The following is a 24,093-nucleotide window of genomic DNA, read 5'->3' on the forward strand; positions in this document are numbered from 1 at the left end:
ACTGAGCCTATGCAGTATAGAGCAATAAAATGTCTCAGCTTGAAGCAGCTTCCAGTGTTCCTATGAAATGTTCCTCACACAAGCTGCTGTTGAAATCCAAACAACTGCATCTAAATGGTTTAACCTCAAGGTTTTGCTTAAATGCTCTGCTCTTACGCTTTCCTTTAAAACCCTATTCAAATGTCAGCCTTGCAGCTGTGAAGTCTCCACGGGTAGCCAGTTCTCGTTCTTTGCCTACAGCGAGGGGTAAACCCTCTATTTTTGTTTTGTGAGTGAAAGATCTACTGTTTTTCCACTGTCCTCTTCCAGGAGGGTCTTCTGATCCGAACGACACTAAAGGTGTCTGCAAATATTTTCTCTCCTCTCCAAGGGGCTCTCTTTATCACTTCCTGATCCCGGCAGGTGGATTTGGTAAAGCTCTTACTGTTTATGGCTGCCACATGTTAACAGTGCACTCCTTTGGTCCCCCTTCTGGTGTTCTTCTGAGTAATGGCTTTTCTTCTTACTCTTCTCAAAAAGGACAACAGCCCACTTAAAATTAAGCAGCTATTATTGCAGCATTCTTTTATGAACTGCTCTTTCAGTTTCTTCACTCACCATTGGGTTGCAAAGATGTGACTCACAGTCCTTCACCCATGAATTGCCCGCATGAGACTCTCTGCCTTCAAACACATTTTGGGAGCATCTGTTGGCCCAGAATGTGGCTGCCAGGATGTCAGCTGGAGCTGGCTGATTAGAGGAATGTAACACCAGGAATTTAGGACGATGCCTTATAGCAAGTCAGACCATTGGCTCACTTAGCTCAGTGTTGTCTACACTGACTGGCAGCAGGTATTCAGGACTTCAGGCTAGGGAGGTTTTCCAGCTCCACCTAGAGATACCAGGGTTGGAACTTGGGACCTTTTGCATGCAGATCAGATGTTCTACCACTGAGCTACAGCCTTTCCCAACCAAGTCATTGATCAATCTAGACTAGCGTTGCCCTCTCTGACTGGCAGTGATTCTCTAGGACTCTCCTGCACTTTGAACCTTTTTGAACTGGAAATGCCAGGGACGTTCTGCCTGCAAAGCAGGTGCTCCATCCAGTGAGTTGTGGTCTTCCTCTCCTCTTTGGAATAAATAGCACTGGTATCCATATCATCTGCATTAGCTTCCAGTTTGTGGCAGACTAATTCCAAAGTTTTGAGTTTATTTATTTTGTTCCTAAATTTCTCTCCCACCCTTCCTCCCAATGGAGCCCAGAGTGGTAAACATCAAAAGGTTAAAATAATACAATTAAAGGTGTGTTTTTTAATCGCACAACATTTGAAAACCATCTCAAAACAGTTTAGAACATCTAAAAGATTTAAAGGCAATCCCATTCCCTCATAGTTGCTAATGTCCAGTGTCTTTCAGCTATCAAATGTTTTAAAATGTCTCCTGAAAGTCAATAACGAGCAAGACAGACACACCCAACCAGTGGGTGTATTTCACAAATGGGGAGTCACCACTGAGAAGGCCACCAAACCAGGCAGCGGCCAGAGGGAGCACCTTTAATAACCCTTAAGTGGCCTGGGATCAGCTGATCTCCTCCTGTACTAATCATTGTGGTCTACTTCTGGGATCTTCCCATGATCCCTTCCTGCCATTGGAAGTGCAGTTGGTGCAGGGAAAAGACAGTGTTGTGGGTCCTGGGGCTGCTCCAGGTTTTGTTTTATACCCAGCGGCTGCTAGGCTAAACCTGGCATGGACTTCTGGGGGCTGCTCTAGGCCTTGTGTTGCCTTGGTGGCTGCCAGGCCTGGCACGGCCTTCCCAGGGCCACTTAGGCTCACATCGTCTGGAGACACATCGCCTCGTGAGCAGGAAGCCAAAGACAGCAGGCGGAAGGAGGGGGAAGGGGGGGGAGAGCAGGAGGGCCAGGGAGGGGGAGAGCAACAGAGTTGCGGGATGGTTGGGGGGGGAATGCCCTGAATTTTCCTCACAAAATGTTGAAGGGTGTGTCATTGCAATTATTAAATATTTCAATACACCTTTTACACTGTTACTACTATTCATTGTTAAAGCCCTCTGAGAATTGCCACTCTGTGAGGGGAATAAGGGCCTCTTAACATAGGGTTGCCGTATTTCAAAAAGTAAAAACCAGGACACCCCGAAATTGATGAACTTTTTTTAGACAACCCCAAGTTGTTAGGCCAAAAAACATGACTGACTTGCCTAAGATCCAGGACAAAGTGCCACCTTTTGGAAATCCCCCCCAATTCTGCCTTCGAAATCTTGGTAATGTCCGGGAAAATCTGAACGTATTGCAGCTGTATCCTAACAGTGCTTGACCCCCTTAACCAACTACAGGGGGAAGCCATGGCTATTTAAAATGGTTCCACAGTGCTTAAAATGTGTGGTGTGAATGTGGATACTCTCACTCTCTCTCTGTACATAGATAAAGATATTCTCAACCAAGAGTCACCACTTTTGCTGTAAAAGCTTTCCAGCCTCAGGAAATGTGGCTTTGATTGTGACAGTCCTCACTCTTTTCCCCCCTCTTCAGCTGCCTGAGGCAGCCATTTTGTGCTGGCAGCCATGACATTTTTATGCTACCTATCAATGACCATTTTGATATGCGGTTTTATTTTGATGCATTTGTTTTATGCTTTGGAGACAGTAGGATAAGCTAAGATAAAAACATCATAAATAGAGCCATTAGTCAAAGACCTAGTGTGGTGTAGTGGTTTGAGTGCTGGACTAGGACCTGGGGGACCAGGGTTTAATCCCCACAGCCATGAAGCTCACTGGGGCCAGTCACTGCCTCTTATTCACCTCACAGGTTTGTTGTGGGGATGGGAACTATGTGCACCACCTTGAGCTGTGTCCTTGAGCTCTTTGGAGGAAAGCTAGAATATACATGTAGACATATTCAATTATTCTTTTTATTGCACTTTGTATACAAGGAAACGTTTTGGATAGCCACAGGCAGCCTTTCTGGCCCGCACCCTGCCCCACATCCACTCAGAGCAAACACTGAGCAGGCATTCAGTGCTTCTTGCCCTATGCAATTGTACTCTGCAAACAAATTATTTTGTGACATTAGCTTGATATTCTCAAATCCAGTAAGTGCTGAGTGAAAGCTGAATCGGCATAGGAAGCAGGTAAAATGATTATATTGTGGAGCTAATGCTCGGCCTATTTAACGTCTTGTTCTCAAAAGGAGATGGCTGCCATGTTGATTATCGGAAAGACTCACTCTAATGGAGTCTGTGCAATAAAAGGAAAAATAAGATGAAAACCAGGCGGGATTCAGTATGTGTGATTGAATCTTGGCCTTTTTGTGATCAGAGTTCCTTTGTTGCTGATGAAGCAGGATTGGTGAATAGCCAACCCTGATGGAGGAACCAGCTAAGGTGTCATTAGGCTCTTCATTCAGTCCAAGCTCATCCTTCCCTCCTTTCAAGAGGGAAGAGAGCATCCTCTTTGTTGATGAGCACAATTTGAACATTTGATACTTTAAACTCACTTTTCTTTGCTGATGAGCTATTTATACCAGAGCAAAATCAATGGAAAGGGAGGGTCCCTGCTTTGGTGCAGTGCCAAGATTGCGGTCGGGGGGGGGTTAAGTTCAAGTTAGATTTTACTCATTTCTTAATTTCAAGCATTTGGTATTGTAGCAGTGGAGTTTTCCCCATTGTTTGTAAGTGGACCCACACCCTGAGTTGCTCATTATTTGGGTTTGGGATTCATTAGCTAATAGCACCATGATTGCAATCTCAGAGCCTCTGGAAAAAAATACTTGGGAATAGAAAGAAATGAATAATTTAAAATAAAAAGAATAAATCTAGATACAAATAGCAAAAGAGCAGGGTCAAACCACTTGGAATCAGATGTGGATGTTTAATTATCCACTTTTGCATGGCAGATTGTTCTGTTGCTCAGTTGTTTCAAATGAACCTGCTGAAGACTGCCTGCTCTTCATTATTTTATGTCTCTTTTTCTCTTGGGGGGACAAAAAACCAAACATTTCCAGATAATCCCAAGAATTTTCAAAGCAGTTTAGAACAAATATATAGAATCATAGAGCTGGAAGTGACCCTGAGGATCATCTAGTCCAAACCTCTGCAAGGCAGAAATATGCAGCTAGCTGCCCCATATGGGGATCAAACATGCAACCTTGGCGTTATCAGCACCTACACCTGTAACCCGCTTTGAGGTGTTGCTGCTGCTGCTGCTGCTGCTGTTGTTAATCAAACTGTATAAATTTTATTAAATAAGACAAATTAATAAAACAGCATTTTTCCTTTAAAAAAACTCTCTAAAACAATAAAAGTAGTAGCTAAGCAGTAAATAGCATATATAAAATATTAATTGTGTTTAATATATGCTTCTTATTGTGCCCTTCCCTGAAATCCCAATAGAAGAAGTGACCAGGAAATATAAATATACTGTATAAAGCTCACAGGAAAAGCATAAAATGCACATCAGGTTATGCACTTTAAAAGTCTGAGCAATTTTGCCATCAAGGTGTGGTTGGTTTCACCTGTGCTGCTCTTGAAGCCTTCAGAAGGGAGTTGTTTAATGGATACTTTGACTTGGTCTGTTGGTAAGCTGCATGCTTACTTAAACATTTATGTGGGTTAAATGAACTGTTCGTTGTTGATTTTTAGTTTCCCCCCAGAATTATGTTCCTGTGATATTATATGTCTTATTATGTATTGTTATTGTATTACTGGAATAGATACTAGATACTAGAAACTGCTTCTGGGTTTTGTTTGTAGGGCAGCAGATTGTACTATAAGTACAAAGCTAAGGGATTTCAGCAAATGAGGGGAGAAGTTCTGCAACTGAGAGGTGCAGTTTGGTCCCAGGACATTTTGAACTGTGGTGGTTTCTTTATAATGGGGAAACCTCTTTATCCTTTCTTTGCTTTGGTGTGTGGGTTTTTTTATCATCACTTTATAATAATACAATCACAGCATAATAATAAACATTTCAGAAAATCATCTAATGCATTCTTCTTCGTACTCAAACTTTTCAGAAATATAATACATGAGTTATATTTTTCTTAAAATATAGATTAAAAAAACCATCCAGCAATAAATTCCATCTTACAGCTCAGTGGTGGATATAATTTTCTGATTTTGGAGGGAGGGGTGTAACATTCATTTTGAAGATAAATATTGGTAGCTATTCAGAGATTCCCTCCCCCATGTTTAATGCTTTTTAAAAATTGTATTCACACAGAAGTCCCTCTATACATGTATTTTGTTTTATTTTTTCTATTCAAGGTTGGTTCTGAAGCAGCAGGGATGATTCCTCCTCAACAAAACCACTTCTTCAAGAATCCTGAACTAGGCATGCCCTCATTATGAGGAAAAGTAAGCCACATTTCTCTCTCTCTTGCCTGTGCTATACGGAAGGGAATATACTCTACCTTACTCTCACATAATTATGTATACCGAGGTGAAACCTCTAAAAGCTTTCAATTTTCTGCTTTCCCTCTTGCCCTTGATGAGTAAAATCTTGTTCGTTTTAAAAGAATTGTGTAAAACAACCTGGCTTTTAGTTTTTCTCAGTTGATCTAATCTTCCTGCCTGAATGCCGTTGTACCTAAGCGGAAGGAGAGTTCTCAGTGATGCTGTTATTAAGCTGAAGGGAAAACATTATTTCCACAGGATTGCGTGCAAATGTTACATGCACCTCATTCTCTCAGCAGTTAGGGAACAAAGGGGGCTTGGTGCATACCTTGGCTTTGCTTTTGTTGGAAGGAAGGTCTCTAGAAGCTTGTCTTTATGATGTGTGGTTCTATTTGCTCTTATATACAGGCAGAACGTAAGAGAGAAGGTTCATAGTATTAACACTCCCCAGCAGATCTTGGCTTTCCCCCAGTCAATTAGGCATAGCTTTGTTTTCTCACAGAGAACAAAATCCAACCCTCATTGTGCTTTCTAGCCCCCACTGACAAAACTGTGTGGTCAGTTCCACTTTTTTCTTACAGTCACTGACTTTTGCAGCCGGAGGAGAGGAGAGGACTTCTCTGCGACTTACCTTCTAGAAATCTCCCCAGCTATTTAGTTCCTACTCAACACTTTTGCCCAAGCTTAAAATAACAAAGCCAACATTTAGCAAACTTGGCTAGGTCTATTAACATAACAAAGTGACTGCTTTGACCTACTTTAGCAGTTTCTATTACTTTACAGAAATCCCATCTTACAGATATACAATTTCAGGTTTGGAGGGAACCCCAAAGATGACACCTAGAGGAAGCATTAGCAGGACCATCCTATAAAAGCATAAAAACCAATGGCCCATCTAGTCCAGCATCCTGTTCTCACAGTGGCCAGCCAGGTGCCTTTAGGAAACCTGCAAGCAGGACCTGAACACAAGAGTGCTCTCCTCTCCTGCGGTTTTCAGCAACTGATATTCAGAAGCATTGATGCTTCCAATAGTAGAGGGCAGAGAACATAGCTGTGGTAGCTAGTAGCTATTGATAGCAATGCCATCCAGGAATTTATCTAATCCTCTTTTAAAGCCGTCTGAGTTGGTGGCCATCACTGCCTCTTATGGGATCCAGTTTCATAGTTTAACGATGCTCCGCATGAAGTACTTCCTTTTATCTGTCCCAAACTTTCCAACATTCAGCTTCATTGCATGTCCACCACTTCTAGTATATCATGAGAGAGGGATGCATTTTCCATAAGCCTGAATGATTTTTGCTGGATCCACACATGCAATTAAAAATTGTTCATGTGCAACAAGTCATGCAAGCTGGAGCAGATCACACGAGCTTCTGATTCTGCACCATTTTCTGAATGGCTTGGAATCTGATCTATGCCTTGATGGGATGGGAAGCTGCAGGATGCAGTTTTGAAGGAAGAGCAGTGTGGCAGCAACTTATAAATTCATTGCAATGTGCCCTACCGAGAGAGAGAGAAAGAGAGAGAGAAACATCTGTTGCAGGCATACCATCATTTTTCACTACAAGCCTGTAATGTTTCATGGCTTCCCCCTTGAGGATGGACTCGTGACTTCTCAGAGCTCCATTCATTTCCCAGCTGCTCTCTATCCTCACACACTTAACATGTGTAAGAAGAAAAAACCTCCCCTTCCCCCTCTAAGAGATCCTGAATTTCTGACATGCTTGTGATGCTTTCTCAGCCCTTGGAATCCCAGCCTCTGGTCCATCCCTGCTTGCATTAATAGCCCACAGCTGCATAACATTCACAAGTGACCGCAACACTCCTGGGAGAAGGGAGAGGTTTTGGCTATGCCACCGATGGAGGCTCAAGTGTTCCCCTTGCTTATGTGAGATGCGCCATGTCCCTGGCTGGCTGTTTATGGCCCTGGATGTTATTTACAACTTGGAGAGGCAAAATTATTCTTTGAGAAAGCAGCCAACATTTTAAAAGTGTCTTGAGTGAAGCCACTTCCCTGGAGAGGGGGAGAGAGAGCCAGCACACGACATGTTTGTCACAGTCTCCCATCCTTGGGTGAAACCAAAGCAACACAAAGGCCCCATATTGGCACCAAGACAGTGGTTGAATTGTTTCCAAATAGTACTCACTGTTTGTTTCATCGTTGTTTGTGTTTATTATCCAGCTCGCTCCGGAAGCTTTCAGTGGCAGAAATAATTGTGAAAGGTGGAATTAATGTGCATGGCGAGGTTAGAATGCCAGAGAGACAACCGGCATTTGACCCCCACTCATATAGTATATACTATATATACTATATAGTATATAGATTAAAGTATATAGATTAAAAAGGCCTGCAACATTTAATCCATGGATCAGTGAGATTAGATGGTTAAAAATGAAAATCTTGTTTACTTAGCTGAAATCTTTAGAATCTGTCAATCTTCTGCTTCATCAGTGTCGTTTGTGAGGTTGATGGGCAAAATGCTGTTTTTAAAACAATCGTCCTTCTTTGTTTGCTTTTTCTCAAATCACTAAATCTTACTCAATTATTTTGGGACTTGCAAGAATTGGATGGTGGCACTTGCCCTTTCCTTGGCAACCCAGTGTGACTTTGGAAGACAGAACTGTTGCATTCTTCTGAGGATGCTTCTTTGTGCATGGTTTTTGGTGTGTGTGTGTGTGTGCGCGCGCTCATGCACGCGAACCAGAGGTGCCATGTTCAGTTCCACTTCCAATAATACCAGTGTTGGATCAGTGCCTCAGTCCATAGACACCCGTAGCTGCCTGCCTGCACATGCACCCAAGGGAAGACATGATAGACATTTCATAAATAGTTAGAGGAGGATCTGCACCTGTGGAACAGTTGCCTGGCACTGGATCAACAGATGCCCAAGAGACAAGACTTTTAGAAAGGGTTCCAAGGGCGGGAGGGAAAATCTGTCAGTTTGAGTGTCTCTCAGTTTCTCATTGTCCCAATCTTAAATTCAGTTCTCCACAATTCCACAGAAAATCGTGATTATTATTATTATTATTAAAAAAAACTCTTGAAACTTTTCTAGCATTTAAGTAATAATTAAGAAAAAACAACAAATGCACCAAGCAACATCAGCAGGAAAATATAGTAGCAAGGAGCTATACACCACACACACACACACACACACACACACACACACACACAGTAAGAGAGAGGGGGGGAGAGAAGACTGAGCAGCCAAAGGTTCTGATCCACATCAGATTCTGTTGCTCTGATGAGGTGAGAGCCCAGGCGGAAGGCAAAGCTGTGAGTTGGAGTTGACCTGAAGCCAAGGGACACCCAAAAATACCGAAGGTGGTAGTCCAGAGGCCAGTGGCTAAGTTTCAGAACCATGGCTAGTGATTCTGCAGCAAAGGCAAGAAGTTTGGGACACAATCCTCCCTTGTTCGAGCACCCAGTTTATAAAGTCGTACAATCTTACCTCTCTTGCAGTTTGTCGGCAAATTGCGTGCCAGTTTGTGGGTACCAACCACAAAGCCCAATCTGGGGTTGGATTTGGCCACGTAAAAGTGTCCTGGGCACTTAGCCATGTGTGGTGTGGAAATGGCATCTCAGCTGCCAATTAATATCACCCTGTACTTCCATCATGGGTTGGAAATCATTTATATCCATCTGTTCCTGCGTTTGGTCTTGGAAGAAAGAGAATAATATAAAATATATAATTCTGTGGGCCTCTTCCCCCCTCCCCCGGCCCCAGCCATTAAATGTAAACAGATGTTTGAGACATCCTTATGATATATACACATGGTGGAATAACAACTCTGTGGTAATCACTTTAAAGCGGCGGCCAGGGAGATATGAATCTTCCGGTGGATGTGGAATGCAGTGCTGAACTTCTTATTTGTAATCTTGGAAGGGAACATGACATTCACGGGCCGCTTAAGGACAGCGGACGTCCATGGTATGTCCTTATTGACATGCAAAGTTTTATGGGGCTGAAAATTGGTTCAGGCTAATTATGCTGGATCTATCTCTGCCAACGATGCAGTGGGACACAGGTTGGGGGGCATTTAAGCTGAGATGAAGCTCTGCTCTTAGGGATTTAGTCTGAAGTTTTCTGCTGACTTTCAGGGCTAAAAAGCAGCAGCTCAGAATGGCATCATACAGTGATATATATAAAACCCACATATATGTATATATTGTATTTATGTATATATTCAAACAGCAGCATAGATATTGCAGTCTAGGCCAGAGAATGAATCTTGGTATAACAATGGAAAAAACCAACAAGAGTTTTGGGAACTCCAGCCCGGCATCATCAATTAAAAGCAGATCAGAACAAAAAGATGTTTAAGGCCCCATGAAACTCATATAATAAGAGAGCCAAATGTGCATCCAAGTGGGAAGCAGTTCCACAAGAATGGGCCTGTGCCACTGAAAAACAACAACAACTGTCAGGATTCAGCCTGGCTCAGATTTGGGACATGGGGTCTCCTTGGAAAAGGAACAGCAGAAGACCCTAGGTGATCTCCACACTTCCAGTGGTTGTTCCTCCCCATCACCCCCAGGGGGGCTACAGGCAGTGGTGGACTTCCAGCTCTAAAATTTCAGCAGCACCCTGTGTGACGCTAAAATTTGGCACCCCCCCAGCTCTCGTGCTCCGTTCAACAGCGTTGTTGTGGTGCCACCTGCAGTGTGCTGCCCAGTGCTACCCTAACAGGGTATAGATGAGATGGCAAAATAGGCAGGATCCAGGAAAGGGCGAAGTCTCCAGCCCATATATCATCTCTGAGTCTGATTAGCTTCACTGCTATAGCAACAGTTAATTTAGAGCTCTGCCTTCCTGAGCTGGGGAAATGGAAAAAGGCCCCGTTGTTTCAGCATGCCTCCAAAAACCCAATGTTCTCTCTACACTGTTTTCAATGTATTTTGGAATTCTTTGCTTCTGAAATCTATGCAGTCAAACTGGGGTTAGATACTAGCAAATTATATGAATGTATACTATGTCTCTTAGAGACACCAGGACCTGAATCTTCTGCATGAAAAACACATGCTCTACTGCTGGGCTTGATAGTCTCCCCTTTTAAAATGGGTCTAAAAGAAGAAACTGAAGAGTAAATGAATGCTCCATACAGAAAGCAGAGCAGATCCTGGGGAAGCCTGTAGCTCAGTGGAAGAGTATCAGCTCTGCATGCAAAGTCCCAGGTTCAGACCCCAACGGTATCTCCAGCTAGGGCTGCAGATCAACTCTGTCTGAAACCCTGGAGATCTACTGCCAGTCAGCGTAGACGGTGCTGAGCTAGATGGATCCATGACATTCTGTCAAGCTTCCTGTGTTCCTAATCTTCAGCAATGTGCAATTGGGTGTGTGTGTGTGTGTGGTGGTTCAGGAGCTGGGATGTGACAAGACTGTCCTTATTTTTATCTATTGGAGAAGATCATATCCTCACTGGCCGTCCTTTCCCTTTCCTTGGCCTCCTGCGTCATGTTGCTTTTGTAATAAAACAAAACAAACTATTCCAAACCCACAAAATATCACATAATGTAAGCATGTAAATTGAGCAGATTTAATCTGATTTTATATACCAGGCGGATACTCACATAATTTATTTGGAGGGCTGGATGTCAGTACAAGATATGGGGTTCCTTGGGAGGGAGAGAGGGGAAAGTTACACATCCATTAAAATATTTTTATATGTTATATGCTCTTAATTTCTGCACAGCCACAAAATGTCAGCTGAGGACAAATCTGACACTGCTCGGGGGAGACACCTGTTTTTCTCAGTCTTTCCCTTTCTCCTGCCATTCATGTAGCACTTCTGCGTCAGCCTTGAATCTGACCCCAGGCACTTTGGTTCAGGTTCAAATAATCCCTGAAGCGTTTGGCTCCTTTTCCAAAGTGCAGTCAAATCTTGGAACTTTTCTTTAAAAAAAAAAAAAAAAAGACACCCACCCCAAAGCGACATTTTCAGTGTCCTGGATGGATCCCTTTGCCTCTGAATTCTGGATTTTCAGCATTCACTAGCAAAGAACCTGCAATGCTGGCCTGTAATTGCTGAGTGTCAAGTTTGTTACACGGAGACTAATGATTAAACACTGAGAAAAACTGATAAAAGTGGTGAGATAAGGGCGATTTGGCTTTTCAGATGGAAATGCCTTTGGGGAGGCTGGCTGTTTGAAGTGGAGGATAATCATCTAAGACACGAGACTGTGGGAGCTGTTGGCTGTTTTGCTCTGGATCACGTCTAATGACTTGGGGCTAGCCAAGCACAGGAGAGGAGTGGGCTGTTTGGATTATGGGTAACTGAAGCACTTTCTCTCTCTAACTCTCTCCTACTGAGCTAAAGTACACTGCCCTCTGGCGTAAGTACGAATGGTGATGTTTTGTGCAATCTAGTATTTTTCTTCTACTCTGCTGATTAAGATAACCACTTTGGAGGAAAATGGGTCTCCTCTTCATTTAATTGTTGCATAGAAAATTGGGTTTTGTTTTTTTCTACTCACAAGCCCCGTCTCACCCGCCAAAATCCCACCTTCTGCCCACCTGGCGAGCTCTACACAGTCAGTCTCCTTCCTATCTCTCGGTCTTAGGGGTCCTGCTATAGAGCTAGTAATTTTTATTGTATTGCTTATATTTATTGTTTTAGATTGCCCATCCTTTGGGGTTGAATTCCTCACTTTAATTCTATGTACATCAGAGACACCATATGAATAAACGCTAATGCTAATGCTAATAATAATAATAGCAACTTGTCAAAGGCACCACAACCTTGTACTCTCAGACCCAGATCTTGGTGGGTGGGTGCATTAAAAAGTGTCCTGACTCTCACTCTCAGACACAGTTTTCAGCCTGAGATTCCTGGAGGCTTTACTCCAAAGTCAGCACACAGTTAAGGTGTAGATGAAGATGCAGGTTACACACAGTCATTACATCAGATGCAGACCTCTAAGATGCACGGCGAGGTACAAGCTAAGACACCTCAACCCCTGACATGCCCCTTTTGTTCTCTTTGTGAAGAGCAGAGTGGGCACCGTCATTTGCACATTTGGTTCTTGTTCCAAGCAAGTGGACACTCCTGGGAGTAGGCTGGGTCTGCCAGTGGAACCTCAGAGATGGGACTTGGGTCTCCTTGACCAGCAAACCTAACTTACTTTGTGGCAGTAGGGATGGGTGAATCAGTCCATTTCGGTTTCTTTGCTTCTCATTTGTACAATCTTAAATTCAGTTCTCTACATTTCAGCAGGAATTTGTGATTATTTTTTTAAAAAACCCTCTTGAAAAACCATCAATATTTTAGTACAAATTTCTCCTAATACTCACATTTTTGCAAAGCAGTACAATCCCAAATACAATGTAGTTTTGTGTGTTATTTCCCCTAATGTAATCCATTTTAATGCACACTTTACACTGACATGGTCCAAAGGAAAGCAGAGCAATACATTTGGCACCAGCTTGGCTGCAGGAGTTGACAGAAGGAGCCATGCAAGGCACCATCCAACCATCTTAGGTACTCTCCAGTGGCACAAAAAATCTGGCTGTTAAACAGAAGGTTGGTTGCTCAAGCCTACCCAGCAACTGCTGTGGGCAGGATTCCTACATTGCTGGGGGTTGGACTAGTTGACCCTTGGGTTCCCTTCCAACTCTACAATTCTATGATTCTAGGGTTTACTCCTTAGCTGTCTCTTCTCTCAAATATGTGCCGCAAGGCTGTGAGTACAGATTTTTTCTTGGGACTTCCTGGTGCACATCTCCCCAGGGGTTTTGCTAGGTACTCAAAGCACGCAGTGGGCAGGGTGACAGGCCCATAACACCAGTTTGCATATATGTATAGCAAATTAAGACTGTGAGTGGCTGTGAAAGGAGTCTCACCAGTGCTGCACTTTGCAGGGTATATTGCAAACTGAAAAGTTTGGAACCCACTCAGCCGGAATACTGTTGGAATCAGCAGAACCATAGAGTCAGAAGGGACCCAAAGAGTCATATTGTCCAACCCTCTGCAATGCAAGCGCTGTCCCAACCGTTTCTTTGGTCTTTCTTTCCTTTCCTTTTAAATCAATCAGAAAAGCCAACCTGGAGGTTTTCCAGTGAAAAGAGTATAAAAACTATTTGAGAGGGAGCGAGAGAGAGAGAGGGAGAGATTGAGAGAGGGATGCTACTAGTAAATTTTGGAAAGATCTAATGGAAGGCATCACAAATGACAACAAAGAATTATTTTTTCGGAAATTTGCAGTGCCAGGGTTTAGGCAAAGGAAAGCAGTGATGGAGGGACAAAGTCCAATGTCAAAATTGTTCTTATGTTTTGAAAATATGGCTTTGTTCAAGAGGCTCCAACAATGCCTATTGTGGCGAGGACAACTTTTGAGATGTTATCGTATTGGCCGCTGGTTAGCAAAGCAGAAGCAAAGTGCCTTTTCGAGAGACTGCTCCCCAAGGCCACCCACTCTTCCCCAAAGCCCTGCAGAGGCATGCTATACCATTCTGATTTATGACTAGTGACACACAAATGTACAGAACTGCTGAACTTTTCAGGACCCTCAGAAATGCAGACTTGGTGTGCTTTTTTTATTCTTTAAGGAATGCTGATGTGCGCATGAATTGGTAATATCATAGTGGACTTTGGCTGGTCTTGATATGAACGTCCTCCTAGTTCTATGTGTTTTGGGCCAGAAGAACTCTGAGACCACCGGGTCTCAGCTATGCTCTTGGTTACACCTCGGTGCAATGTACAGATGACTCACTTGTGAGCTGGGTGGGCTCCCTCCTTTGCAATCAGAATTGAGAATAATAATTCAAGGATGGAGAATTGGAAAGGGTTGGTGAGAATATCCTTGTTTGGGGAGAAGGAGGGCCAACTTTAGCTGTTCCGGAAGGGGAGATGGACAAGCCTTTTAGTTTTTGGAATGGGGTTTTCAGAGGCTTTAGTAGATTGGCTTATGTCCATTGTGTTTCAGGGATGCTTAAAAAAACCAAGCTCAAGTAAACATGCAGCCAATAAAGTGTTCAGGCATTATTTCCCTGAACAGAAAGAAGATAAAAGAGAAAAATTATTATTATTAATCAGTGCAATACAATTTGAGCTGACTGTTGCTCAAGCTGAGATTGATCTTGTTGGTTCTTGGTGTTGAGGTTTCTTTTGTATGGGTAGACTTGGTATCAGCATTACACAGTGAGGTATTTCTGCACTGTGTGCCACTTCCCTGCATATTTATAAGTCAATTCCACTCCATTTTTGCATTAATTTGCATGTTTTAACCCCTCATCCTTATTTAAACATGCATGTCTAGATATGCATTTTATCTCAATGTATACATTTCTAAAATAGCACATTTTGAGTATGTTTCCTGAGCCAAGAACTGTATTGCAAAATTCCGAGAAGTGCAAAATCTATGGGGTAATTACATTCTGATCCAGAAGCTGCAGTTAGCACAGAATGCTGCAGAATAGTTGCTGACAGGTGTGAGATTCTGTCAGCATATATTACCCCTTTTCAGAGATCTGCATCAGCTGCTGATTTGTTACCGGGCCAAGTTCAATGTGTTAGTAAATAAATCCCTTAACAGCTTGGAATCAGTTTTCTTGAAGGATTGCATTTATCCCATATATGCCCACTTGACTGCTTTGATCTGTGGCAGTATTACAACTGACCCATCATGTTCATTTCACACTTATAAGGATCTCTTAGTGTGGCAGCTCCTACACTTTGGAACTCTCTGCCTACTGACATTAGACAAGTACGTTCGCTGTTGTCTTTCCAACGCATACTAAAAAATGTATGTATTTAGGCAAGCCTACCCAGCCATATAACGCAGACATATATTAACTTATATTGAATATACTTGTAGATTTTTTCTTTTTTATAAACTTATTTTCAATGTTGATTTTTTAAATTGACAATTTAATATTAACATTTTAACCAACCAACCAAAATACATAGTATTAGTCCAAAAGATGTGAATTAGGCCAGTTCATTTCAAGTGTGGGTCAGTTCGCATTCTCCCCCATCGCTAGGTGGGAGCCATTTGTTTAAAAAGTCAAATACTTAATATGTAGCTAGAAAATAGTGAAATGACTGGAATCCCCCTCATCAGTCTTGAGTTTCCTTGTTAGGTTTGTCTTCTTTTCTGTTTGTACAATGGCTACATTATTTTATTAAAATATTCCTTCAAATGAATAATGTGAATATATTTTGAAAATCTAAAACACTTTTAAAAAGACAATTAAAACACAGTTGTGTATTTTCTGCCTCTTTTTGGACAACATTGAGTAACACCAGATTTGCAGTTATTTAGATAAATGTAATCATCAAGACAGGATCCTTCAACTCAGATAAAAATCTTTTTAACAAATGAGCACATGCTGGATATTTAGAGGGTGTTGCTGGTTACCAAAACTTTTTAACTGCTGGAAAAAAACACTCCTGTCTTTTTGCAAATTAGACTAAATTGAATTTTATTTCCATTCATGTGAGGGCTTACTTACTAGTAAATTGCATTAGACGCTCACAACCTCCCTTTCTCTTGCTCAAAGGCTTATTTGAGGCCTGTTGGATTTCAGCTTGGAAAATGAGCTGCAAATTATGTAAGTTCAGGGGTTGGGGGTTCGAGACGGCAAGCTGAACGCATCCAAACGGTGGTTTGTAAACACAGTTTAGAGTTTAACAAGAGTTTAATTCCAGACTGTATATATTTCTAACATCTGTGCAATTGGAACCAGACATGGGTGCTTTATTAATAGAGATCTATAGGGAGAGTTTTGTAAAAGAAAAAAAATAAATCCATAGCTAATTTGCTTGTTTTCAAATGTGGGTTTGGGGCCTCTTTTTGTTTTGGAATAAATTTCCTCATTGGACTCCAAAATTTCTCTTTAATAATGCAAGGGAAGAACTGATCTTGAAAATAGAACATCTCAGGGCACCAAGCCATTGAATTCAATATAAGATTATGGAAAGACCCCAAAGCTAGCTAGGCAAGCTCCTCTGAAGCTTTCTGGGCTGTTGAATCTCACTTCAGCACTAGCGATGGGATAAGATGGCACCTGAGGACAGGAAGAGTCAGGAGTGTATGGCAGCCCCGGTGGGATGCACAGCTAGCTGTCTTCCAAAAGAGGGGAACGGATGGGGGGACCCCAGAGGATGGCGGCTGCGGCGGGGGGGGGGGGTTGTCTGCCACTGCTGCCCCCACAGTTCTTGCTGCTTGAAGCTGTTGCCGCACTGCAAATCTGCAGTTTTGACTAATGTACTGTTTTTGTAAGCAATTTCTCCTGATATTTTTGTGGATATATTACTTTTTAGGCACACATTTCTCTAATATGTATATTTTCATTGTTTGGAGAACTGCATTGCAAAATTTTGGATAAGTGTGAATTTCATAGGAGGGCTGTGTTTCAGTTCTCGTATTGTTTTGGAAAGTGTGAATGTAATAGATACAGCATTGGGCACAGCACTCAACCGTGCATGTTTCCTGCTCACTATGCATGGTCCCCTTTGCCTTTTCTCCAGCCCCAGTGTAGAATCCAGCCATTTGTCAGTATGGAAATTGGTCTTAAATGCATCTAACACAGGGACAGTGTTGGCAGAGAGGAGCGTGTTGGAAAACTGGGCACCTTGAAACTTTATTATATGCAAAGGGAAGCCATATGCGGAGCGTGAAATGAAATCCTCTGAACCGGTAACTAGCGATTACGATTTATGTGACTGGGTGTTAAATGAGAGGATTGTTCCTTTCAGCATCATCAAACCAGTGTTGTTTCTGGTTTCAGCTTGCTTGGACTAAACAATGCTTTGGAAATGTGAGTCTCTTTCAATTCTGTTATCAGGCTCCAAAAGAGCAGGGGCTGGTGATATCCAAATTCAGGGCACGAGACTAGCCATCTTCAACTTAGAGGTCTCTTACTTAGCATCATGCCTCCGATTGTGGGCAGCATCTCATCACTTAGAAGATTATGTGGTCTGAGGAGAAGGAATGTAGATCAGTGACAGACTGTCCCCGGTTCGATACCTGGCATCTCTACATTTTTTTTAAAAGGACCAGGGAGCAGGTGGTGGGGAAAGGCCTCTTTCTTCCTGTGACCCTGGGAAGAGGCTGCCAGTCAGAATAGACAATGCTGGTGTACAAGAACAACTTAAAGCTGCTCCTTAGACTCCCAGAGTAAATAATAAGGTGTGACTAGTGACCAGTATTTGTCATATTCATTAAAAGCCTGTTAACGTCTTCTTCTCTGTTTTAGCATTCTCAGATTCTGTATTTCAAAACCCTCACTCAGGTCCCCAGGCTCTGAGCTTGCATGGAGATTTGGAAAGTCTGAAGATCTCAAACACCTGGATTTTGAAAGTGATATTTGGGTTCTATGAGCCTATTGCCAATTTTGGGGATTGACTTTCGTTCTTAATAAACCTCAATGCTTGTGGTCAAGTCTTTGGGAGAAGATCCTGCTAGCAAGGGAAGTCTGCCCCCCATCATAGGCTGTGTGTGAGATATAACTGCTTGGCCCCACTTGCTCTGAGGACCTCAATGGGCTTCTGCCTGGTAGGTGGAAGGCAAAGGGCAACACCAAGGAAGAGGGCAGGAAATGCCACCTAAACAATCCTGGCACCATATGGGCACCATTATATTTCTATTCTTCTTACCACACTTGAATGGGATTTTGTATTCTGAGAATCTTTTGTAAGCCACTATGAGAAGCTCAAGGGAAAGAAATACTCAGAAGCAATAGTTTGTGAAACAAGGTATTTCTATTCCTCAAAACACTGTGTAATCCCAGGACACAGGCACAGAACAGCAGTAACCCATCATGCTGACAAAGAACACAAACTCTGTGATCTTCTAGTCCTTGCATGGTCTCTCTTTGCACATTGGCACCACTATGTGTCATCATAGTGACGCATCCAACACAGTGGAAGATCTCCATGCAGGCGTTCTCTCCCTGTGCTCCCGTTCTGAAGCACCTCCTTTCTCTAAGTTGGTTTTCCATTCCTCTTCTCCCACAGTTAACAAGTGTGCTTACGGAATCCATGAGTTCATTGGAATCCTGTTCTTAGATCCATTTCCAGGAAGTCTTCCCCCCCCACAATGCACCAGGCTGTCTCCATTACCCTCTGGAACGAACAGCGTTAGTGGATGCTGCGAGGTTTAGCCCTGTAGGCGAAGGTGGTTTGGTGTACGTGTTTTGCAAAGGGGGCAGGGGTCGGGAATTAAGCCATACAGAAATGTAGTCAGCTGCTTTGGCCTCTGCATTCTGCTGTTTATCCCCAGACCGCCTCATGGTTTGAGTAACCACCAACAGCCACAATCGCAGCGCACACAAAAGCTGTCTGAGAACAGCCCACCAAGAAAACATCTGGAAGCAGCAGTAAGCAAATCACATGCTTTCCACCACCAGGGCTTGAAACTTAGAACCACAAGACATGTGAGTGGACAGCCAGCCAGGAGTTGGGTTTCTTTGTTTTTTGAATACAGATTTGGGGAGATAGTGTCTATGTGTGTGTGATTTGCCATCCCTCTGCAGCCAGTAAGAAGGGGATGTTGTTTGGCTTTTCCTGGTGGCTGGAAACAAGAGGTGAAGCTTGGAAAGCATCCTGACTACTACCTTTGGTCAAAAATCTCAGACTCTTGGCCTGGGAAACCCCCAAAGCCTTATTGATAAAATTGACACATGGTCTCACATTAGCTCCAAGTGCAGGATACAGAGTTCACAAGCAGAGTTCTGGCATAAGCAAAGATATTGTCCCAACATCTGACCAATTATTTCCATTGCTTTGAAAGAGCAAGGTGAGTCTTCCTACAGGGGGCGCTGCTGGGTCTGTTCATGCCATCACAGACTATGGCACATCCTTGGTGATGGGATGTGAGTTCAACCCTCCACCTCTCCCTCTGCCTCCATCTCAGCCAGCTCCTCTGATTGGCCACTTGCCTCTTTGGCTTCTCTGGGACCTCTGTTCTCAGGAGGCACAATAGGGACTGGCCCAGCCAATGCCCCTCCCTTACCTAAGAACATATGAACATGTTGGATCAGACCATGTCCATGAATTCTAGTGTGAGGGAAGAGGGAGAAAAACTGTTCTCTATCCACTTTCTGCATGCCATGCATAATTTTTATAAACTTCTACCAGAACCCAATTAAATACAGAACCAAGCCTCAGAGGATTGTGAGCTCATAATTTAAGGGGTCTGAGTCACAAGATCATCTATGAACTCATATATGTGCTCTGGAGTACTGGTGGTTATGGAAATCGTCCTCAAGCTGCTGGCATGAATGGTACATTGTTCCAAGAATGGGTGGTTCCCGGTATAAGATGTGAAAGTGCTCTTCATCCATGTTTGTCGAAGTGAGGTCAGTCACCTGAAGCGTTTTCTTGTTGAGGTTCAGGATGGCCCTCTTTATAGGAGAGGGGAGCAGAGAGCCATGATATGAGTATGTCAGCAGCCTGGGAAAGTGGAGCTTCAGATTTCCTGGATGGCTTTCACCGGTCCTTGCTGTGGACCGTGTAACAGCCAATGCTGTAGATCTGATGAGCACTGCATTTTGCTCCAAAACGGAGCAGCTTCTGAAGTGTCTCACTGTCACTCTGGAAAACTGGATCCCTGCTTAAGTGAAGCAATACAAAAGCAGCCGACTGTAATATTTTTTGCTTGTTAAAGTTACGGAGTTTCCACTTTGGGGGCTGGCAAGGAAATCTCTGAGAATCTCAGGGCCTGGAGTGTGCGCCTCTGCCCCTTTCCAAAAGAAACCTCAGCATGTGCCAGTTCTCATTATTTATAATGTTCAAAGCGTCCGAGCCTTTTAAAAAAGGTATTATTGAGAGAGCTGGGCTTAACAAATAGATCATTTTCATGGGATTAAGCTGTTCGAAGCAGAGCAGGGTCCCTTTGCACAGAGAGAATGTGTCCCATTGCCTGGATTACATGCTGAAGCTTACTGGAAACTTCCTGGCTTAAAAAGAAAAATGCAAAGGAGTTTATAATTTTCAAGAAAATAATATCCAGATATCTAACCTCAAGCCACAGTGGAGAAAAAATCAGACTGAACTCTTTGATTCACCACCTGATTATATTTAGTCATTGAGTGTTGTGTGGGTTTTTTAAATCAAGGGTTTTTTTGCAGATAGCTGGGAAGAATTTGGGATGACCTATAAAATGGGATTAGGATTAACAAACAGGATCAGCAATAAAAATGTTGCCACATGAAGTGCTCTTGTTCAGGGTTCCAGCCAGTCAGTCAGCCAGCCAGCCAGGACTCTCTTTATGATGCTCCGTTCCACCCCCACCCCAGTTTTTGTCCCTCCTCCAAAAAAAGAAATTGATCAGAATTCAGTGCCCATTGATTATGCTGAATCCTCATTGGACTGTTCAGGGTCCCCCACTCAATATTTTAAAGAGACTTTTTGTACTTTTTCAAACCTTGAGGCTCCCCCAAGACATTGGTGCTTCCTGCTTTTGTATGTATATGGTGCTGATTTGCTACATATGGATAGGCAGTTGAAGAATAGCCCTCCTCAGGCACTGGGGTGAGGCTTAGTACTGTGAAGAGTGTCAGGGTAGTGGCAGCTGTGCTCTTGGGACAGGTATTGCAGAAGGCAGGGAGGTCAATAGTAGGTGGAGCCAGAGCCAATGACAGGCAGAGTCATTTTGTCTTCCTCCTCTTCCTTGCTGATTTCTGCAAGGACAGCACTTGAGAATGAGGAAACTGACATCCTGTGCTGGTTGTAAGTAAGAAAGCAGGCAGGCGATGGGCAGAAAGAGCTTGGAAAGGCAGCACCCCATTTCCCCTTATGGACTGGGAAGCGTGTGCACACAAGTCTGTCCGCCAACACCCACACATGTGGAGACTTATTTTAGACCTTTGTGCATTGAGCGTGAACATCCTGAGGTGGTGTCTGTGCACAATTCATTTTGCTGAGTGCACACAGAGAAACCTCTGTGATGGGGAACCCGGATGAGGCAAGGTTCCTGATTGTGCTGAGGCTTTAAGCAGATTCGGCTAATTGCAGACAGAACCTACCCCCTTCAGATCTCCAAAGGTCTGAGAGGAGCACCCCATACATGGAGACATTGGTGGAGGCCTGTCGGCCATGCCCCACCATCCCCTGCACATTTTTAACCTTTGCATGTGTCAGCGGAAACCTGAAGAGAGCTTACAAGTTCTCTGTTCTTATTTGTGATTTGATTACTCTCCCCCTTCTTCTCTGGATGGAAGTGTGTGTGTGTGTGTGTGTGTGTGTGTGTGTGTGTGAGAGAGAGAGAGAGAGAGAGAGAGAGAGAGAGAGGATTGTAGGTGTTTACTGGAATTTGGAAGATCGTTCCTGGTTCTAGCTGAGGGATGCACAGTTGCAAAATCTCAGAAATACTTTGGAAGGAGTAAAGAGAATGCCTGCTCAAGCCTGTGGGTGGGAACTACTTGAAGGAGATAAGCTACTGACACAGAGAGATAAGAGGCTGATAAACAGGAGAGTTAATGTCAGTTCTGTAAGAACAGAAGAAATTAAGAAGAGCCTTGCTGGATCCAGGCCAGTGGCCCATCTAGACCAGCACCCTGTTCTCACAGTGGCCAGCCTTATGCCTGTGGGAAGCCTGCAAACAGGACCTGAGTGCAACAGCACTCTGCCCACCTGCGTTCCCAGTAACTGGTATTCAGAGGTCTAATGCCTCTGACAGTGACTCATAGTCATTGTTGTTAGTAGCTGTTGTTATTGACTTGATTTTAACTAGACCCATTTCTATGTGAACAGACCGCTTAAAGTTTGGTGTGTGCCACTTATACTGCTGCTGCACAGTGACAAACTCCTCCCCTCCTTGTAGTTTTTTTAACTCAATTCAATTCAAAATCCTTTATTAGGCATATCACACCTCACATTAACAAACAAACATCATATACAGACTGTATAAAATACGGGCTCAGCGAACACAATTTATCCCAGTCCTATCCCAGTTTTTTTAACTATAAGGAGCAGCAACGCTCCAGAGCGGCTGCCTCCTGGCATCTGCCATTTTCTCCCTGCTCCTTCTCAGTGCAATGGACTGATGCAAAATCTGGTGCATTGTGGGAGAAAGCAATATGGTGGCTTGTAGTTCGATTGTATCTTCTGCCCGGATCTCCATCCTTATAATAATAGTAATAGTAATAGTAATAGTAATAGTAATAGTGATAGTGATAGTGATAGTGATAGTGATAGTGATAGTAATAATAATTTATTTGTACCCTGCCCATCTGGCTGGGTTTCACCAGCCACTCTGGGCGGCTTCCACAAAGACCAAAAATACACTAAGATGTCACACATTAAAAACTTCCCTGAACAGGGCTGCCTTAAGATGTTTTCTGAATGTCAGGTAGTTGTTTATCTCTTTGACATCTGATGGGAGGGCGTTCCACAGGGCGGGTGCCACTACTGAGAAGGCCCTCTTCCTGGTTCCCTGTAGCTTTGCTTCTCGAAATGAGGGAACCGCCAGAAGGCCCTCGGCGCTGGACCTCAGCGTCCGGGCAGAACGATGGGGGTGGAGACGCTCCTTCAGGTATACTGGGCCGAGGCTGTTTAGAGCTTTAAAGGTCAACACCAACACTTTGAATTGTGCTCGGAAATGTACTGGGAGCCAATGTAGGTCTTTCAAGACCGGTGTTATGTGGTCTCGGCGGCTGCCCCCAGTCATCAGTCTAGCTGCCGCATTCTGGATTAGTTGTAGTTTTCGGGTCACCTTCAAAAGTAGCCCCACGTACAGCGCATTGCAGTAGTCCAAGCGGGAGAGAACTAGAGCATGCACCACTCTGGCGAGACAGTCCGCGGGCAGGTATGGTCTCAGCCTGCGTACTAGGTGGAGCTGGTAGACAGCTGCCCTGGATACAGAATTGACCTGCACCTCCATGGACAGCTGTGAGTCCAAAATGACTCCCAGGCTGCACACCTGGTCCTTCAGGGGCACAGTTACCCCATTCACAGTTACCTTGAGATGGTGAAGACAGGCAACGTGGAGGGATCTGCCAGAGTATAGTGGGCTCTGTCCGACAGGTTCCCACGGATGCTATCCAGTAAACCCTGGGCTCAGTTTCTCCCCAGAGGTGTGTGAAGTGTGCTGGTATATAGTTGACTAATTATTTTGTGTAAAAAAATAAAACCCTGATCATTTGAATGGTCATCATTTATCGTCATCTGATAGGCCTGGTTGCAAGCTGCTTGGAGAACCTTCATCCCTACAGATAGTCGTGGGAGGGTTTTGATCGGAGCTGCCTTCTGTCTCCACCTTAAAATGTCTTATTTTGTTTATGGAGGAATTGGAGAGAGGGACAGCGTGAGAAGTTGGGAAAACATCCCTCGCTTTGGACAGCTTCTCTGATGATATAAAACACAGATAAGGCCAATTGCCCTGTAACTCATACATGGAGGATGGAGGCAGCTTTCTCGCCATTTTCCACATATGTGAATTCTCCTGTGAGCCTGCAGATTCATAACAAGAATTCCAGCCAAAGGGGCTTGGAGTGTGTGGGACCATTTTGAGCCTGAGAAGGAGAGCATCTTAAAAGTTTTAATGGAGTCACAAGCCGAGGCTCTGATGATGTAACAGGAGTTGGTTCCAACATCTGACAGAGTACGTTTTGCTGTCATTTATTTTGTTATTCACACATTATCTCTCATTTCTAGTACGGTTTTCTAGTAACCCATCTCTTTCCATTCCTTTCTTCCTCTTTTTATATCTCAGCGTGACCAGTTCATATAAGCAGTAATCATTAAATGGTATGTTGTGAACTGACTTCA

General features: G+C 43.5%; 1 protein-coding gene across 2 annotated transcripts in view; it reads left to right on the forward strand.

Moving 5' to 3' along the window:
* Nucleotides 1-5,149: 5,149 nt before the first annotated feature.
* The window catches only part of ZNF469 (zinc finger protein 469), a 245,244-nt gene continuing 226,300 nt past the window's right edge, over nucleotides 5,150-24,093 (forward strand). For both annotated transcript variants that reach the window (XM_053399953.1, XM_053399954.1), the window contains exon 1: nucleotides 5,150-5,343. The gene's annotated coding sequence lies outside the window, so the exon portion shown is untranslated. The remainder of the gene's footprint in view (nucleotides 5,344-24,093) is intronic.

This window comes from Podarcis raffonei, chromosome 8 (genome assembly GCF_027172205.1).
Source record: "Podarcis raffonei isolate rPodRaf1 chromosome 8, rPodRaf1.pri, whole genome shotgun sequence".
Classification (NCBI taxonomy): Eukaryota; Metazoa; Chordata; class Lepidosauria; order Squamata; family Lacertidae; genus Podarcis; species Podarcis raffonei.